Consider the following 18,053-nt stretch of genomic DNA (forward strand, 5'->3'; position numbering starts at 1 on the left):
TGGTACCAACTCAGCTGAGGGTACCTTCACATCGCAGATGTGTTACCAAGGCTAGTCGACCTTGGGCAGCAATGACTCCTGAGGATAGAATGACATGTTGTGGCTTGTAACTTCAGGGATATGGAGACAGTGAAGAGAACCGTCCAAGTTAGTTCAGAAAATCTAGTTGAAGCTCCTCATTTTATGTATGAGGGAAAGGAAGTCTAGGGAGATGTAGCTTTTCCTAGAGTCACATTGCTGGTGATGCAGAGACCAGATCTCTGGTCTCTGGGTTCTCAACCCAGCACCATTACTGAACGTCAGCAGCCCCACCAAGATTTACAACCCCAGGGGGCGCCATTTACAGAAACTACAAAGTGATTAGTGCCCCCTGGAGTTTGCAATTTGGTGCAATCCCTTACAGTTTGCTTCTATAGGGCGAGGAAGAGAAGGGGAAGGCCTTTCACGCCAGCACTTTATCTGTGTTTAATGCTCTGAGACAGATGGTGCCCACTCATGACTTCATTCAAACAGCCAGAGAGTAGGAATCGGGCAACTTTTTTTTCCTCAGTAACCACAAGTGTTCTAGAACCTGAGAATTCTTATGGCAGCCCAAATACCTAATAACATTAAAAGGAGCATTTGTTGCTTACACTGCCCTCCCCTTCCCTACAAGAGTGAAGAGCTGTAAGGTAAAGAACAAGTACCCCTGTGTGGGGAAGGCTTGCAGAAACTTGTTTAGAGGTCCATTCAAGGTCAAGAGGACCACTGGAGAAGCAGGGAAGCCAGGAGTCCAGCCTTTGGGACTCCCTTGCCTTCCCTGGTACTGGGAAAGCTCAGCCGGCCCAGGCTGACTCAGAGGCTTGTTCTCCAACAGGGGTCTAAGAAGCTAGTAAGTGCCTCAACAAATCCTCTCTTGGGAAACAAAGTGAGTGGCCCCGGCTATAATTTTAGTACATGCATTTAATTAGAATTTGTCCTGTCTCCTTCATGATGGTTTCAAGTGAAGTCCCTATAGAAACATTCTAAAAGAACAGCCTCATTCAGCCAAAGATCTTTTAACCAAGTTAATTTAGCAGAAATTTGCCATCTTGGATTGGGTGGAGTTACCTCTTTTTTCAACTTCAAAGTCGGAAGAGAAGGGAGGTGGGGAATGCAGAGAAATAAAGAGGAGGGCAGGGGGTTCAAGCAAATGAGTTTTCATCTATTAAGGAGTGGTAATTTCTGCTAGTGCCTCTAGAGACCAGTCCCCTCCAATGATGGCCTGACTCTAATGATTCCCACTCCTAAGCAACAGCCTGTGTTCTGCTGTTGTTGAGACAAGCTGTGCCAGAGAAATTCCCTTTATCTCTGAGGTGCTGCAATCATTACGCAGGAGAGATTAACCAGCCAGGAGGATGTGCTTTTGGTGGGGCGAGAGAAAGCTAACCAAAGAGAATACTCTTCTCTAGCAGGCATGGTATTGCTGACCTAGGACAGAAAAGGCTGAGACAGGCTAGAGGTTAGTGATAAGAAGACAGGGCTGACACATAGGCACCTCCTGAGTGGCGGCTGAACTCAATACAAGACAAACACTGGCTGGCTGGGAGGCAGGCAGAGGTCTGTGGGGTGTGGGGTATGGAGTGTGGGTGTGGACTGAGCATCATGGACAGAAACTGATGAACATTTGTGATATGAAACATGGTAATAAGTTCACTGGAAGCAGGAGTAGGGGAATCAGTTTCAGGTCCCTAAATATCATTTTCCAGGGCAGAAGTACAGGGACGTGGGCTACCACTGAAAACGAGGTAATAACTATTACCGAAGCTGTGGTGTCAGTTGAGGGGTGAGGTTCTCTCATTCTGCATTTCTTCTACACATTGAACTCAGTGGGAAGGACTAATGCCGTGGCTCTAGTTTTTGCTGAGGCTGCTCTGAAATAAGGGGTGGGGAGTCCCCTTATTTTGCCCCCTGTAATGTAGACAGACTGCTTCCAGAGGCTGCCTTGCCAGATGTGCCAGCAGTCAGCCTGGCCAGAGAGCCCGCAGTGCAGACAGATGCCCTGGGCTGTACTCAGGATGGCGAGACCCTTTATGGCACTGCGGCTCAGCTCTGGGGCAGTGCCAGAGTGGCGGGGTGATGTTCCTCAGCCAGATTCATTTCCCCCAAAACCTTTTTAAATATGTGGGCCATGGAGGGAGGCAAATTTAATTAAATTACTGTGTTGTGGGCTGCCCTTTCTGGGCCAGGGCTAAAAATGGGCTCATGCTGACATGCAGACCCATCTGTGTGTGCAGAACATGCATTTCTTTGTGTTTGGCTATCAGCAGCTGGACAGGGTTGGCAGTGCCCAGTGCTGGCCCTGGTGAGCTGGATGGACCCTTTGCCTCAGCAAGGCCGAGTCAACAATAATCCAACCCAGGCCCCATGTGGCTCTGATGACCTTTTCCTTTCCACTTAAAAGATGACTGAGTGGCACTCCCCCTTCCTATGTCAGTTCATTTCTCTTCAAATGTCCCTCTTGTTGACACCCAGGACTTTCCTATAAGGGGGTGTCCCACACTAAACGAGGAAGGAGGAATAAAGCTGCAGTGAGGTGCGATTCAGAATAGTGCAAGGAAGGGCAGGGTTTGTCAGCTTGGCAGGAGATGAAGGGGTCTCCCTGGTGATTCTCCAGAGTGCTGGCTACTTCAGTAGTTCCCCACTGGCAACCTCATGCTGGAGAGAGAACCATTTTCAGGTGCCAGAGTAAAGCAGCAAAGCTTTCTTCCTCCTGTCCCTGCACAAAGGCCACACTGGACACAGAATCTGACCATCACAGAGACAGGGAAGTTTGGTAACAACCAGAACCACTTAACATGTGGAAATCAACATCCAAAACAAATGCTGGCTGTGCCGTATCTGTCAAGCCCACAAGGTCATTTGTTTCTGTTCTGGTGGTTCAGGCCTCACTGTTCCAGTTTACAAATGTCATAAGGCTAACTTCTGGCCCCTTCCCTCTTCCTCCCATAGTGCTGGTGCTCTAGCTATAAGAAATGGTTTCCCTCTGCTGGTGTGAAACAGGCTGAGGTGGAATCAGGTGTGTGGAGAGACACTGAGGGCCGCATGGTGGGCTTTTCCATTTGGAACTGAGACTCAGGAAGAGGCAGCAGGGGACTCTGTCTCTGCTTGTCTCCAGAGAGAACAGAGCCATCTCTTGTGTCTGTAACTTCAGTGAATGTAAAAGAGGTGGCAGCCTTGTGCTGGGCAACAGATAGTTGCATTTATGCAGCACCCCTGGGGCCAGGGCATCCTGGCACTGCGGACGCCCGGATGACATGAACGGTGCAGGCAGCTCTGGTAGCCGTGGCAGCCCTCCATAGGTGCCTAGCTGGGCAGGTTTATAGGCAGTGCCCCAATGAAGGGAGAAAGCGGAAGACAGAAGCTGAACCTTCTTATCCCAATCTCCAAACCCCTGGCAGGACGGGGAGGGCAGCAGCCTCCCTGGAGCTCTGTCGCCCTCTTGACCCTGCTCTGAGCAGCTCCGGGGTCATTCTCCTTCATAACTGTGGGTGGGGTGGTAATGTATCTGCCACAGGTTATTGCTGGCTAAGGTTTCTGGCTATAAATCTGATGGGTTACTTTAAGTGTTAAGACAAATACTGTCACTTCAGGTCCTTGGGGGCCAACTCAGAAACTGGACTGTGCCTGTGGGTCACGTTCAGTCCAACAGCCCTAAATGACCAGAATCTGTGGATCAAAACCAAAAGCAGGCAGGTTACTAAAGTGTGGTCACACAGGAGAAAAGAATGGATCCAAAAGAGTGTTTTCTGTGGTTAAGAGGTTAAGCAACAATTGTAGTGAGTAAAGAAAGCAACATCCAATATTAGACAGAAGCCCAGGAGGGCAGGGCCAGTCAGTGATAACATGAAAATGAAATAACATGAAGAACATGAAAGTGACCAGTTTGGTGGTATGTGGCTTTAGAGAAACCCAAAGGTTCCTGGGTAGTACACTATGGTAAAGAATCTCTCTTTGTCACTCACCTAATTGGATAGGACTCAGCAGACCCACCCTGAGGCTTAGGTAACCATGATGTTTTGACTGCATTTAAGGCCCCTAATTCCATGCCATCCACTGGCCTCATGCTCACCAAACAACTGGCTTCAAATTGCAGGAATAGAAGCAGATACATTTTTAGGTAGCTTGTTTTCTTTAGTGAGTATGTTACTGCTCTGTGGGTGCTAATACAAATATTTTGCCATTATTAAAGATTAAAAATATCTTTATCTTGAAGAAAATACCTCCAACTGTAGAGAGAGAGGACAGTGTACCTCAGTTCTGATATTTGCCTACGGAAAGAGTGGGATTTAGGGGCTGTGGTCCTCCCTGTTTAAGCAGACTAGAACTGCTTTTTCCAGTGGGAAAGAAAGCCTTGAAGTAATTTGTATAACTAAGCCACAGGGTGAATCATCTGAATATTGGTTTTGCTGTACCAATGGCATTCCAAGAGCTGCCTGGGTCCCTGAGGTTTACAGGTGACCTACCCAAATGAGCCAAAGCTGCACCGGTGGATGAGCAGACTGCTGCCAGGGTGTCCCTCCCTGCTGCAGGTTGTTGCTGGAGGGTATGGCTGTGGGTCTCGCTCAGGTAGAGCCAGTGAGCTGGGACACCGAGTCCTGTGCCTTGTCTGCAGCTCAGCAGCAAGCTGGCAGAGTGAAGCCCTGGGGTTGCTGCAGCATATCTTTCTTGTGTATAAGGACACCCATGACCCCTTTCACATTTGTCATCCATCACTTCATTTCTCTTAGAGAGGGACAGGAGAAGGGAAATTGATTACAGTGGTATATTGCGGGGTACTACCTTTCATCACTTTGAACGGGAGTGAGAAACTGAAGAGTGGTACTTTGAGAAGTTGCTAGGTCTGCACAAAAGGGAGGAAAGAGTAGGAAAGAGGGAAAGGTGATTTCTGACACCTGCTCTTGCTTCTGATCCTTTCTTAGCTCTCCCTCATTCCAAGTAACACTTAAGAAGCAGAGTGGGTGGAACTAAGGCTATTTGCAGAAACAGATTTGCTCTGATAAAGGCTGGAAAGTGTTTTCTGCACAACATGAACTTAGACCTGTTGTATTCTTGTCTTACGTGGTTCAAATAATTTTTTTTTATCATCTCACTTGGGTTAATATGCCAGAGTATGAATTAAGAGTAGTCTTCTCATCAGCCCCAGGTTGACCTGGAGGCAGAGCTTGACCCAGCCCCTTCATCTCTGGGAAAGCAGGGCAGGAGAGGGATGGGAGTGGCAGATGTCGCTGGATAAGGCTGCAGCCATCTGCACTACTGTGAATCAAGGTTGGCTCAGACAGAAGGCGCGAGGGAGGAGGTGCAGCTGCTGATGGCTCAGACAGCTTGGACCTGTCCAGGCAAACAAGCCGCTCAAGTGCAAGAACAGCCAGCCAAGTAGGCAGAGCACGAATAAGGACTTAAAGCTCGAAATATCTGACAAGATATAGAGGGAGGGTAGGAAGCTGTCTGGGATTTCACCTGGTATCTGGCCTTGCCTTTCACTGCTAAGGCAGGCCCTTCAGCTACTGCAGGGTGGGACGTGACGCCTGGGAGCTGGTGGGCTGTACCCGCTCGAGCATTCCCTGAGCTAGAATAAATCTTCATCTTAAGTTGCAGACACAGTTCTGGACTGTTCTTTCTCACTAATGCCCTCCAGAACAAAACCTAACCACTGTCTACAGACACCTATCTGCCCTCTTGTCATCTGCGTAAGGTTAAGAAGCAGTGAGTCCAGTGTATGTGGGGGGGGGGCAGGCCGCACAATTACATGGTCTGAAGTTGTGTATCAGAATTGGCTACGGAAGGTGCCTCAGGGGCGCCCAAAAGAGGTAAACACGTGCTCTGTTCTTCCACCTTCCTTGAAGGGGAAGGGGGCCAGTAAGGATGTTCAAGTGCTATTACAGCTCCTTCTAGTGAAGGCTCTTTGAGACTGTGGTTATTGGTCCCAAGTACATATTACTGGCACTGGGGAAGCTGTTAAAGCTTACCAATATTCAGACTGTAAATCAGTGGTTTTCAACCACTGTGCCACAAGAATTTTTAAAACATGCAGTACCTATTTACCCAGGGGCACTGACCTCTTTTCCTTAGACTGTCAAATAAAAAAAATAACAACAGCGGCCAACACAGCAAAAGCTATCTGGTGTGAATGAATAATCAAAATTATACCTATTTTTTGTCAGATCAGCATAAAAAAATTTTTTTTGGTGTGCCATAGAATTTTATTAATTAGTTTAGGTGTGCCACGAGATGGAAAAGGTTGAAAATCACTGGTCTAGTCAAATTCAGCGCCATCTCACTGAGGTTGGGGCAGGACTTCAGTATTTAAAAAATATACGCAGGGGCCCTGGCTGGTGTAGCTCAGTGGATTGAGCGCAGGCTCTGCAAACCAAAGGATCACAGTTCAATTCCCAGTCAGGGCACATGCCTGGGTTGCAGGCCAATTCCTAGCAGGGGATGCATGAGAAGCAACCATACATTGCTTGATATTTCTCTCCTTCCCCTCTAAAAATTAATTAAAAAACCTTAAAAATATATATGCAGATTATTCCAGGGTACATCCGGAATGACAGCCTCTGCTCTACAGTCTAGAGGGAGCAGGGAGGAGACAAAGTAGTTAGATGAGCAGGACAGTTCTGTCACCAACTTCACAAGTACTTCTTGGATATTTAAAGAAAATCCTCACTCAAGGATATGTTTTTATTGATTTTAGAGAGAGAGATATGGGGAGGGAGGCGGGGAGAGTGGGGAAAGAGAGAAGCAGACAGACACACAGACATGGATGCAGAGAAACACTGACTGGACGCCTCCTGTATGCACCCTGCCTGGGGATGGAACCTGCAGCCTTTGGGTGCACGGGATGATGCTCCAACAAAATGAGTCACCCAGCTCAGGCACTTCTTGGTTTTACTTAAGCTGAGCTACTGTCCATGAGTTTTCATTCAGGTTCAGGAGGTATAACTTCTACGGGAGCTCACCAAGTAGCAACTGACTGACTGCTCTGGAAAAACAAAGAGAAACCATCCTACAAATGTGTTACCCTCCTTAGAGACCCAGGTGAGGAAGGAGAGGGTACAGATTGCTTAGAGACCCATGAATATCAAATGGGAGAAACCAGGCACAGACAAAGTACCATTTATTCCAAAGGAAAGTGGGAAGAGAACCAAATGTCATGTTATCCCCTAACCATCACCAGCCAGAAACCTTCCCTAGTCATAGGCTGCTCTACAAGCTAACATAGGCAGGGCTCAAGATCACCACACAATTTAGGTTCATAAGCTCAAAAGAATGAGAAAGTACTTTTTAAAATGTTAGGTTTCTGACCCTTAGCCTAGTGGCTAAGGTCCCTGCCACAGCCCTTCTTTGGCCCACTTACTCATGTGCATGCTTATTTAGGGCCAGTACAGTGATGGGCACTGTGCCAGGTGCCGGGGAACAATGGAGAGTAAAAGCTTGGTCTTGCCCTTGAGGAGCTCAGTACAATGGGGAAGCAATTGTGATGGACAGTCTAACAGTGCTGACAGGAGACATGCACTGGGGAGCTGGGAAAGCTTCTGCCTCCTCCCATCCAGACAGTCCTGTGAAGAAATGCAGAGCAGGCCATATGCCTTGGAGTTTTACACTTTAGTGCCCCTGAAGCTACTTGTTCTTAAGACCAGGTCAAGGAAGAGCTCCCTTGGTTTGAATTCTGGATACAGGCATTGGACAGTGGTAAGACTGACACTGACTCTGTACCTGGGGGAAGACAGATGCTCTGGGCCCTCTCTCAGTGGTGCTGGGGTGACTTCTGCACCTCTCTCAGGCTGGCATTTGCTGAAAAGGCCTGTCTCGAGGCTTCCTCAGGCAGTAGGAAGGCACCCATAATCTCAGTAAATCTGATGGTAGGAAAGCTCTGGGCTGGCTGGGTGACCTTGGGCAGTCTGTAGCCTTCCCTCTACTTCAGCTTCTTAAAGCAATACACAGTTTCACTTAATGTTTAAGTATAAATCACAAAGCTCCCGGAATAAACAAGAGCGAGCAGCTTGCCCCTGAATGAAGAGGTGCTAAGCTAGGGTCTTAAGCAAGGCTGTGGTGTGTAAACATAGCATGGAAGCTTCCAGCCCAAGCTCCAGAACTCTATTTAGTTTGGCTGCAGCGAGCTGCTGTTTGCCCCATAAGCTGAGCAGCCAGAGCATAATACTGCTTGGGAGCTGGAAAAGGCCCTGACGAGGGCCACAAAAGAGCCCTTATACACTGGCACACAGAGCTAAGAACACAGGGGATTCTGGGAAGGGAGGGAAGTAGATGTTTCAGCCCATCCCCCACCACAGCCTTATCAAAATCCCACTTGGCGATGTGTTGAGCACTGAGGAAATCAGGATTCTCCGGTAGCACGTGTCACAATGCCTTTAATGCCTTCTATTTTCTAGGTGTGGCAAGAGAGGTCTTCAGGGTGGTGTGTGGGAGTGTTGGCAGGTGACAAGACAGATAAACTATAAGGCGCAACAGCTTTCAAGGCTGGGTGATACTGAGGTCATTCAGCACAAGTCAAAGCTGTCTAGTTGTCCACTCTGAATTCAGATTCTAGAAACAGGTCTAATTTTTTGTTCTTTGGGCCTATTCTGTTCTTCACCTACTGAAAAGTTTAGGCTCCATATCACTCATGGGAACTTATTATCTGGAAAGGTCAGTGTTAGGTTGCACAATGCCCAAAATCAAAGCTGATCTTCAGGTGTGGAGGTCCAAATTTAATCTCTGAAAGCAGGTGTTTTCAACCTTAGCTGCTCATATGAATTACTTGGGGCGCTTTTAAGCTAAAAAACAAAAACATTTTTATTAAAAAAAACAAAACAAAACCTTTGATTAGAAAAATCTGAAACACTAAAAATAGAGAATAGTCATGAACTCCCGTACACTGACCATCCAGATTGAACAGTTATCACAAAGGTCACATTTACTTCATCTATCCCCCCCTTTTTTTCTGCTGAAGTATTTTAAAGCATATCCCAGACATGATGTCATTTCACCCTTCCATACTTCAGTGTATTTCTCTAAAAAACATAGCCATTTTCCTACATAACCACAATGCCTAACCCAACAAAATCATTCCTGGTTATCACCTAATATAACTGGACAACTTAAAAGATGGTACTTGCTAAAGCCAGAATCTTTGGAGGGAGGCCCAGGTATTAGTATCTTTTCTAGGCTTCCTGTACCCCATGGTTCCAGTGTGCAGCCAGGCTGAGAAACCACTGGCCGGATCAATCCAGGATCCCATGGTCCGTTCACAAGTTCTGTGAATGCCCGGATCCCATGGTACACAACAAAAAAGACAAGGAAAAGGTGACAGGTCATGGACTACAATGAAGAGAAGGCAAACAAAAGCATTAAGTCAGCAAGCCACAGAACTGAATCTCCTGTACGATGCAAGGCTATCAGATCCTCAGGAGTGAAGGCCTACTCACTTGATCCATCAAAGAGGTTTGAGAGGCCAAGGAGGAGAGTTGGTCCCAGCTGCTGGCCAGGCTGCTCATGGGGCCTTCAGCACCTCACACCAGGCCAGTCGGCACTGTTCCTGATTTCTAGGTCTTTTCTCTTCTGTACGTGCTCTCTGGCAAACTCAGGCTCAGCACCTCATTTGAGGATTAATTAGGTCTGTAGTGAGGTGGGGAGTGCACCACAACTTCTTCAGTGTTGGCACTGGGGTTTGGACCATAATCTTCAATTTTATTTATTTCACTTAAAAATAACTAAACAAGCCCTGGCTGGTGTAGCTCAGTGGATTGAGCACGGGCCTGTGAACCAGAGAATCACGGTTCGATTCCCAGTCAGGGCACATGCCTGGGTTGCAGGCAGGTTCCCTGCAGGCCAGTTCCCTGCAGGGGATGCACTAGAGGCAACCATACACTGATGTTTCTCTCCCTCTCTCCTTCCCCTCTAAAGATAAATAAATAAAATCTAAAAAAATTTTTTTTGTTGTTCGGTTACAGTTGTCCCCACTTTCCCCCCATTGCTCTCACATGCCTTGCCCATCTCCTCTCTCCCACATTCAATCCTCCTCCCCCTGTAGTCTTTGTCCATGGGTCCTTTTTGTGTATGTTCCTTGACTTGACCCTTCCCCTTCTCCACCCCCCTGCCTGTTATCCCCTTCCCCACTTCCCTCTGGTCACTATCAGTTTGTTTTTTTTATTTCCATGTCTCTGGTTCTATTTTGCTTGCATGTTTGTTTTGGTTGATTAAGTTCCACTTATAGGTGAGTTGATAATATTTTTGAACAAATGATGTAGGTGTTGGGTGGGGAGGAAGGCTCATGTAATATCTGAAGAAAATAATAAGAATTACATATATGAGCTTAGCTATGTAAAAAAGGTTAGAAATACTAGAAAGAAATACAGTCATACCTCCATACTGGTCGGCTTCAGAACTCGTCAAACCCTGTACTCGTGTTTTGAAGAGAAAAAATGTTTCAGCACTCGGTGCTTGCTTGGGACTCATCAAACTTGCTAGAACTTGTATGAGTCATGACACCACCCCGCAAGAGAAAATGCTTCATCATGTGACATGTTCTGTACTCATCAGTTTCGGCACTCATCATGAGTTCTGGAAGGTATTAACGACGAGGACTGAGGTACCAATGCATATTAAGAGCTTAACCGTGGGCCCTGGCTTGTGTAGCTCAGTGGATTGAGCACTGGCTTGTGAACCAAGAGGTCACCAGTTTGATTCCCAGTCAGAGCACATGCCTGGGTTGCAGGCTGAGAGGCAACCCATCAATGTTTCTCTCACACATTGATGTTTCTCTAACTTTCTTTCTCCCTTCTACTCTCTCTAAAAATAAATAAATATTTTTTAACCCCCCCCAAAAAAAACAACAAAAAAAACTAAACAAAACATCCTGCAAAAACATGAGGCTGTATCACTGCAGCTAAAAATACCTCTACTAAAGGCATCTGCTTACCAGCTCCTCAATTAGAGATGCTACAGGGCCCTTTGTGAGCTGTGTAGTGTTGGTGGCTCCACAGGGGCTCTGGGTGGCTGGGGATAATCCCTGAAGCAGTGACTAGTGACTGTTGGTTGGATGGGGGGCTGGTGAACAGCCAGCCAGCCAGCACCACTGGTACACATCAGGTAACTTTTGCTCTATGGATCCGCTGCCCAAGCCAAGAAACCTCTTAACCTTCTTCTGCAACAGGTCAAATACCATCTCTGAGGATGACCCAAAATAACTGGAGACAGTTCTTGACTCCCTGAGGCTGACATGAGTATCATAATAACCAGAGGACCTAACACCACTCAGTCTGGCTCATGGTGTGCGTGGCGCTGGAAAATTTCCAACAGTGTGTTGGTGATAACTAGATACAGGTGAGGCCTATGGTGGCCTGAGGTGAGGGGGACTTTAAATGTAGGCTTGATGGCAACTGGGGCTTCTGGAACTATTTTCTAGGTCCTCTTGGTACCTGGGTCATTTAGTCTAGCGCACTCATTTTTACTGGGGAAGATGCAGCCTCAGGGGGGGTTAAATGATTTTGTCCAGGTCATAGATTTAGTAAACGGAAAAGGGAGGATTTAAGCATGGGGATTTTGCTAACAAGTGGAGTGCTTCATTCTACTACACCATGCCATCCCAATGAATGGGTTCAGTCCAAGCATTCAACAGTGCTGAAAGAGCTACATGGGAAAAGGTATTTCCAGTTCTGGTGCCAAAGTAACCAGAGAAATTCAGGGGAGTGTTCCCTGGATGACCTGGGAATTTTGCAATCCCTGCAGGTTCTGGGGAACTCAAGGGTCAGAATCAGCAACTGAATCAGATGTTCAGTGGGAACAGTGACAATGCTGCAGACTTGTGATCTTCAGCCAGGGATCGAAAGCCGTCCCTTCTTTTCTGCCCAGGAGAGTAGGAAACACCTGGTATTACCTTGATTCAGGGCTGTCGGGAGAAAGGGGGCAAGGATAAGGCCATGGCTGTCTGGTTTGATGCAGGTGCTGATCTTTGTCATTTCTTGGCATTGTATGTGACCCTTATGAAAGAATTTGGAAGCTAATTCAACATTATGAGAGGACTGGGTAAAAAAAAAAAGTACTGAGGAAAAACACTCAGAGATATGGGAGAAGTGCAGACTACTGGTTCAGGAAGAAGAGTGCGATGCAAATCCAACATGTCCTGAGTGCTCAGTGTGGGAAGGGACAGTCTAGAGTCCGATGTTGTCCAATATGGCCACCACTAACCACACATGGCTATTTAAATTAAAATTATTACATTTCACTAAGGATTCTGTGCCCCAGTTACACTAAGCACATTTCAAGTGCTCAATATCCACACATAGCTAGTAGCTACTATACCGGACAGTGCAGACAAAGAATGCTTCCATCACTGCAGAAAGTTCCATTGGACAGTGCTGGTAGACTCTAGTTGTCTTCTCTTGTTTCTTGCTGGCCACAATGAGTAGCTTCTGAGGCTCTTCTGGGGAAGAACTGAGCTTGGGGAAGCTAGAGGATACCATTAACTAACTCTCCAGCAAACCCACTAAACCTGGGAACTCAAAGAAGCTTAGGGCAATTATGAGCATAGGCCTCCCCAGTATACTAGGCTCACCGGGCCCTAGAACGCTGCTTCCCCTGGGGCCTTTCCTGCATGTTCACAGCCACTCTGACCTTTGCATATTTTATTCCATTTCTATTTTACACAGTTTTAATTGATGTTTAATATAGCTTAACTGCGTGGTGTTCCAAGCCCCTCTCACCAGGGGGCTGGCCGCTCACAGGCAGAAGCACAATTAATAGCAACCCCCAGAAAATTATGCCCTGTATCGAAGCTGTCACTGCAACACATAAATGCTTATTATTACTGTTGAATTCTCCAGCCCTGACACCTCCCTGTTTACGAGGTAGCAGATAAACCTCTATGTTTGTGCCTTTGCTACTTCACCACACCATCAGACTAAATATAGCCCTTGTGTGTATGTTTAGCTCCATTTAGCTGTGCTTTGGAAAAGGAGAAAAAAATCAGAGTTAATAAAATTAAATTGCCGGAAAATGTGATTTGTTCCTCCCCCACTTGACAACCCCTTAAAAGACAAACAGACGTCATTGCTAACAAGATGGGTAACCTCAGCTACAGGGTGGGGGCGAGGCCCAGATCCTGACAACATGCCACTGATTTCGGATCAGCCTCCTGTGAGTGGAGGGAGCAGGTCTAAGAGCGCAGTGTGCAGGGGGCGAGAGAGAGCGCTCGGGGGTCCACGCTGTGGCCTGGCTGAATGTGACTGAACACAGTGCTCGAACGAGAATCTGCCCAAGGAGCTCAGGGCACCGCCACCTGGAAAATTTCGTATGCTCCTGCTGCGCCCCACCACTCTGTCTCTCTCAGTAATTAAAACAAAGCAAAACAACAAGGAAAGTTGCCCCCCACCCCTGAAAAACAGAAACAAAACCCCCTTAATTTAACACAGTTCCCACTTCTTGATTGTTTCTTTTGGGCTCTTCTGAAGCTTAGTTTCTGGCAGGAAAAGACAGCAGCTTTTCTATGATCACATATCAGGAAGAGCAATGGAAAATTCCAGGTCTGTCAGACACCTGCACTCCTCCCTCTCTGGCACGCCTTCCTTCTCATCCTGCGCACAGTGCTCTGTGCCTGTCTAGCAAGTCTTCTCTACGGAACACTGAAGCCCCGGGCGACTTCCTCCTCTCGACTTAGCCTCCTGGCCTTTTCTCACTAAAATAATACAACTTAAGAGAATGTACATGTTTACCTCTTCTATCTGCCTCTGTCACACACACCGACTCCCTCTTATACACCACCATCAAAGTCCGCTTATTTGTATGGCTGGCGGATGGCCAGGCGGTAGTGGCTGTTGTCTGGGAGGCAGGGAGGGGGGTACTAAGGCTGACACCACAGGAATGTGGACGCTAGCTCTCCCATGAATTACTATTTGAAGGTGCCCCAGTGATCAACTACTTCATGCCTCAGTTTTCTCAGCTACTGTGAACAATTTTGATTGCACTGTATAATGATTAGAGCCCTTAGAGCTATAAAATGCTCTAATTCCATATTCTGAAGGGTGTATGTTCAAGTCCTTGGAAACTGAATGGGTCATGCTTATTTCTATTTATAATTCATTTTTTATTTTTGCACTCAATGCAAAAATAAAAAATGTAGATTTCTATTCTAAGTTTTTCTAACCAACAAAGGAAAAGCTCTATTTTAGTTTGTTTGACAGGAAAATGTTTCTAACTAGATTGAGTTTCCAATATTATATTTGCTTTGCCTTTTCCCATCTCTCCTACAAAAAGTTTCTACAAACTCAGAAATGCTTTCTGTACCCAGGCATAGCAGGAGCAAGACTGCCTTGGCTGAGGAAGAAGATGGTGCCGATCTCAGGCCCCAGTGGAGCAGGACTGTTTGCCATCTGCCGCACTAGTTGCCTCATCTCCAAATTGGGCCCGGTCTGCAGCTTGCTGCAAATATTAGGAGCCACGCCACTAGCACTTCCTACCATGGCAGGCCTTGAACCCTTTGTACTCTGGCTGCCACAACTATCTTGAAAGCAGGGGGCCACTTTTCCGATTAGGAGAAAAACTGCATTAAATGGAAAGAGATTATCCTCCCTCCCCTGTAACAATCCCCAGCTATTTTGAAAGCTTTAGACTGAAAGGGAGGAAGACTATCCCACGAAGCTGAGGAAGGTGATGGCATTATGCATTTGCAGAGACGTCCCCCGCCCCACCTATACAGGGTGGAATGGTTTATTAATGATCCATGGGAAAAGAACAATTGTCCTGCTGGCAGCTTCACATGTAATTAACCAGCCTCGAGGAGAGCTGGCTGCCTTTTCCAGTTCTGGTATTCACAGACCGCACAGCTACCTGACACAGTGACACAGAGATTCTAACAAAATCTCCCTACTGGGAGAGGGGCACCCAAAATAGTGACCTCCACCTACTGGGCGCTCAGGACAGGTGACCGTGATGGCAGTGCTCTTCTGGAGAAGCCTGGTGTGTGCTCGGGATGAGGTGAAAGACTGCGAGCTCCCTGAGGGCAACCACCAGCTCTGGGAATCGCTAGTTCCATTGGTCACCATGAAGTGCCCACTCAGGTAAGTGGCTTCCTCTACCCAGTACAGAGGTCATGGAGCAGGGTCAGCTTCCTGGTAGCTCTCCAAATACCGCCTCCTCGGCTGAAACTCCACATAGACAGGAATTCCTTGGGAAATGGCTTGTGTTCCTCAAGGTAACAGACTTTAGCACTGCGGAGGGGCTGGGAGGGTTAATCGCCCTGGAGGACAACAGCTGATTTTATGTAAGTGTGTTGCTAAAGAACCAACAAAATTCAAACCATTACACCCAAAGACAGAAGAGACTGGCTTAACCAAGCTTTGCCTTTGTACTCAGTGTTAACTTCCCTTTTATGAGCCCTAGGGCTCAAAGACCCATGGTCATCCCATTAGGTGAGTGATGTAATACGTGTTTGCCATTTGAGATGCAGTTTTAAAAATGGACTCTTTAGTGCACAGCACCTGGAGTGTCACTGGGGCCCGGAGCAGGTCCCCCCTCAGCCCTCCCAAGTGAGAATCAGAGGGAGTTTCCACTGACCGAGAACAGGACCACACACCCCTTCCCACAGTCGTTTCTGGAGTCCAGAAAGAGGCTGTTAAGAACGGTTTCTACCCTTCATCCCCTCGAGGATACAGACCCTTTCTCAGCACCAGAACTCTTCCCGAACCCCTGGACTCATGCTCAACCCCAGCTACCCAAATTCCCCGGGGAATTTGGGTACTACTTGAAGGTTCACAGAGGGAATAACAAAACTTTGCACCTTCAGTGAAAACAGAGCTAGTTCACAGGGGTCATGGGCTTTTCACTCACCACACTCAATTTATATTTCATAGAAAAATACATAATAAAAGCAGGCTGTGCCCTTTAGAAAGACAGATGGGAGGGAAGCACTGGGTGAGGCAGAAATGTCCATCAACTGATGCTAGACTTCCCTTCTTGAGAGCACATGTGGCAAACCCTCCAATAAAGTCATGGAGTCAAAGCGCAGGCTGCACAGTCATTTTCTTGCTCATTACCTGCAGTCTCCTTCCTCACCCAGCTCTGACTGTAGAAGCCAAACACAGTGGTTCTCTCATTCTTATTAAAGCAGCCTAGCAACAAGAGTAACCCCGGCTGCAGATCAGCAACGTACGAGGCAGAAGGAGAGGTCACTCATGGCCTGGTAGGAAATGGAGAGTTCGAGATAAATGAATTGGTACTGCCTGTCATTTTTACTTGCCGTCACTTTAATCAATAAGGGAAAAGGTGAATTGCTATTGATCTCTTCAACACCTCTCAACAATAAAATTACAGTAATGCAAGGGGATGGGGAGAGGATGAAAGAGGAAGGCCAGATGAGAGAAGTCTGAGCAGTGTGAGAATGCACTATGTCCCTGGAGTTAGTAATCCCGTCACTGGGTGTTAGGCACGCTTGGATGCACGTGTGAATGTGTCATGAGGAACCCTTCCTCACACCTTGAAGGGCTGGCCACGGAGCGCAGTCTCAGGGCCTCTCTCTGCACTCCATGTGCTTGCTATGCCTCATCAGGGCAGCAGGGCATGTGAAGACATATGGCTTCTTTTGATGCGAGGCTAGAAGTCTTTATATCTGATCCCAAGGGCTCATGATTTTTTTAAGCTGCGATACTTTCATGGTGGTTGGCTGGGCTATCTCAACAGCTGGCCATAGTTGTGGATGGGAAAGCAAGAATTTAAAGCTTCAAGGGCAATCTCTTGCTTTGCAGTAGTAATCCCGCCCCTGGGTCAAGTGCCACAAAAAACCAGACAAGCAGCAGATAGAGTGAAACTATCTTGCATCATATCTTGCTGAGGCTGAGGTCAAAATGTGAATTCTGATCTGAATCCTGGGACAATGACCACATGCAGACAGGCAAGATGACATTTTCATTTTTTAAATTTACATTTATGTAACTCTCTAGTCTTACCTACAGAACCAGGAAACAGGACACATTGTTATGATAGATGGGCATAACAGCCCGTACCAGGAAGACACACATTTGGTCTCTGATTCCTAGGGCTGAGTTGAACCTACTGGCCATAAAGAAGACTGAGAGAACCCCTTAGCACTCCGGGACAGCTTCTGTTTAGGATACATCGCTTATCAGAACCAAAAATCAGGAAAAAGGCAATGTAACAGATTTTATGGCAGAAGGAAGGAAAATCAACCAGTTTAGCACAATGAGGTAAAGAATGGTCAGAGCTTGGGCTCCAGGACCAGCAGTTCTCCTGTGTCATTAACTGGGTCTAATTATTCAGACGAGAAAACACACTGACCGAGGTCCCTCCCTCTCCAGGTCACACAGTGCCCTCAGCCTGTGTGTGGTTATTTGTCATCTGGGGCCTGGCAGTCCTTCCTACGTAAGTCGGAATAACTGGAGGGGACCTTGGGAACCTCAGCAACACACCTCAGTAGTTTATACCTTTCAATGTTCTCCAGGCAGAACAGGGCCTAATGCTACCATTTTACAGATGGTGAAACTAAGGTGAGCCATCACATATCAAATATGAAACAGAATCCAGCTTTTGAAAACCCACGTGTGACAACAGCGAGAGCCCTTCAGGACGCTCTTGGCACTCTTGCTCAAATGACTCTCCAGAGACAATGACTCAGGGGTGTAACTGTATAATTCTGAAACTAGTGACAACACAGTTCCCCAGTCTTCCCCTTCTCCTCCCACAAATACCTGAAGGGCCAAAACATAGAGCAAAATAAAATGCAAGTTACAAAGCTGCTGATGTGTGTCGAGTGGAAGTGCTGAGATTAGAAGGAGGAAGTGGGTAAGTACACCCTGGGCATTTGGAAATGGCCACGTTTGCAGCCCTGTAAGCTGATGAAGGATGAGCCCTGGCTGTCTCTTCCAGGCAGACAGAGAGGTTGGCCCTACCCTCCAGAGGTGGGGTGCGTGGCTGTTGGAGGACAAAAAGATAAGAAACAACTATTTAGCAAACACCACTACCCTCCTATAAGGAATCTTCCAATCCCGAAAGTGACCCTATTCTAAAATTACCAGGTGGCAAGTGGC

The 18,053-nt window shown here is 47.1% G+C and overlaps 1 protein-coding gene across 1 annotated transcript in view; it reads right to left on the reverse strand.

The window, feature by feature from the left end:
* Positions 1–18,053, reverse strand: part of SND1 (staphylococcal nuclease and tudor domain containing 1) — a 431,795-nt gene that overhangs the window by 69,058 nt on the left and 344,684 nt on the right. The gene's annotated exons all lie outside the window — the stretch shown is intronic.

This window comes from Artibeus jamaicensis, unplaced genomic scaffold (assembly GCF_021234435.1).
Source record: "Artibeus jamaicensis isolate MK-2021 breed Jamaican fruit bat unplaced genomic scaffold, CSHL_Jam_final scaffold_3307, whole genome shotgun sequence".
Taxonomy (NCBI): Eukaryota; Metazoa; Chordata; class Mammalia; order Chiroptera; family Phyllostomidae; genus Artibeus; species Artibeus jamaicensis.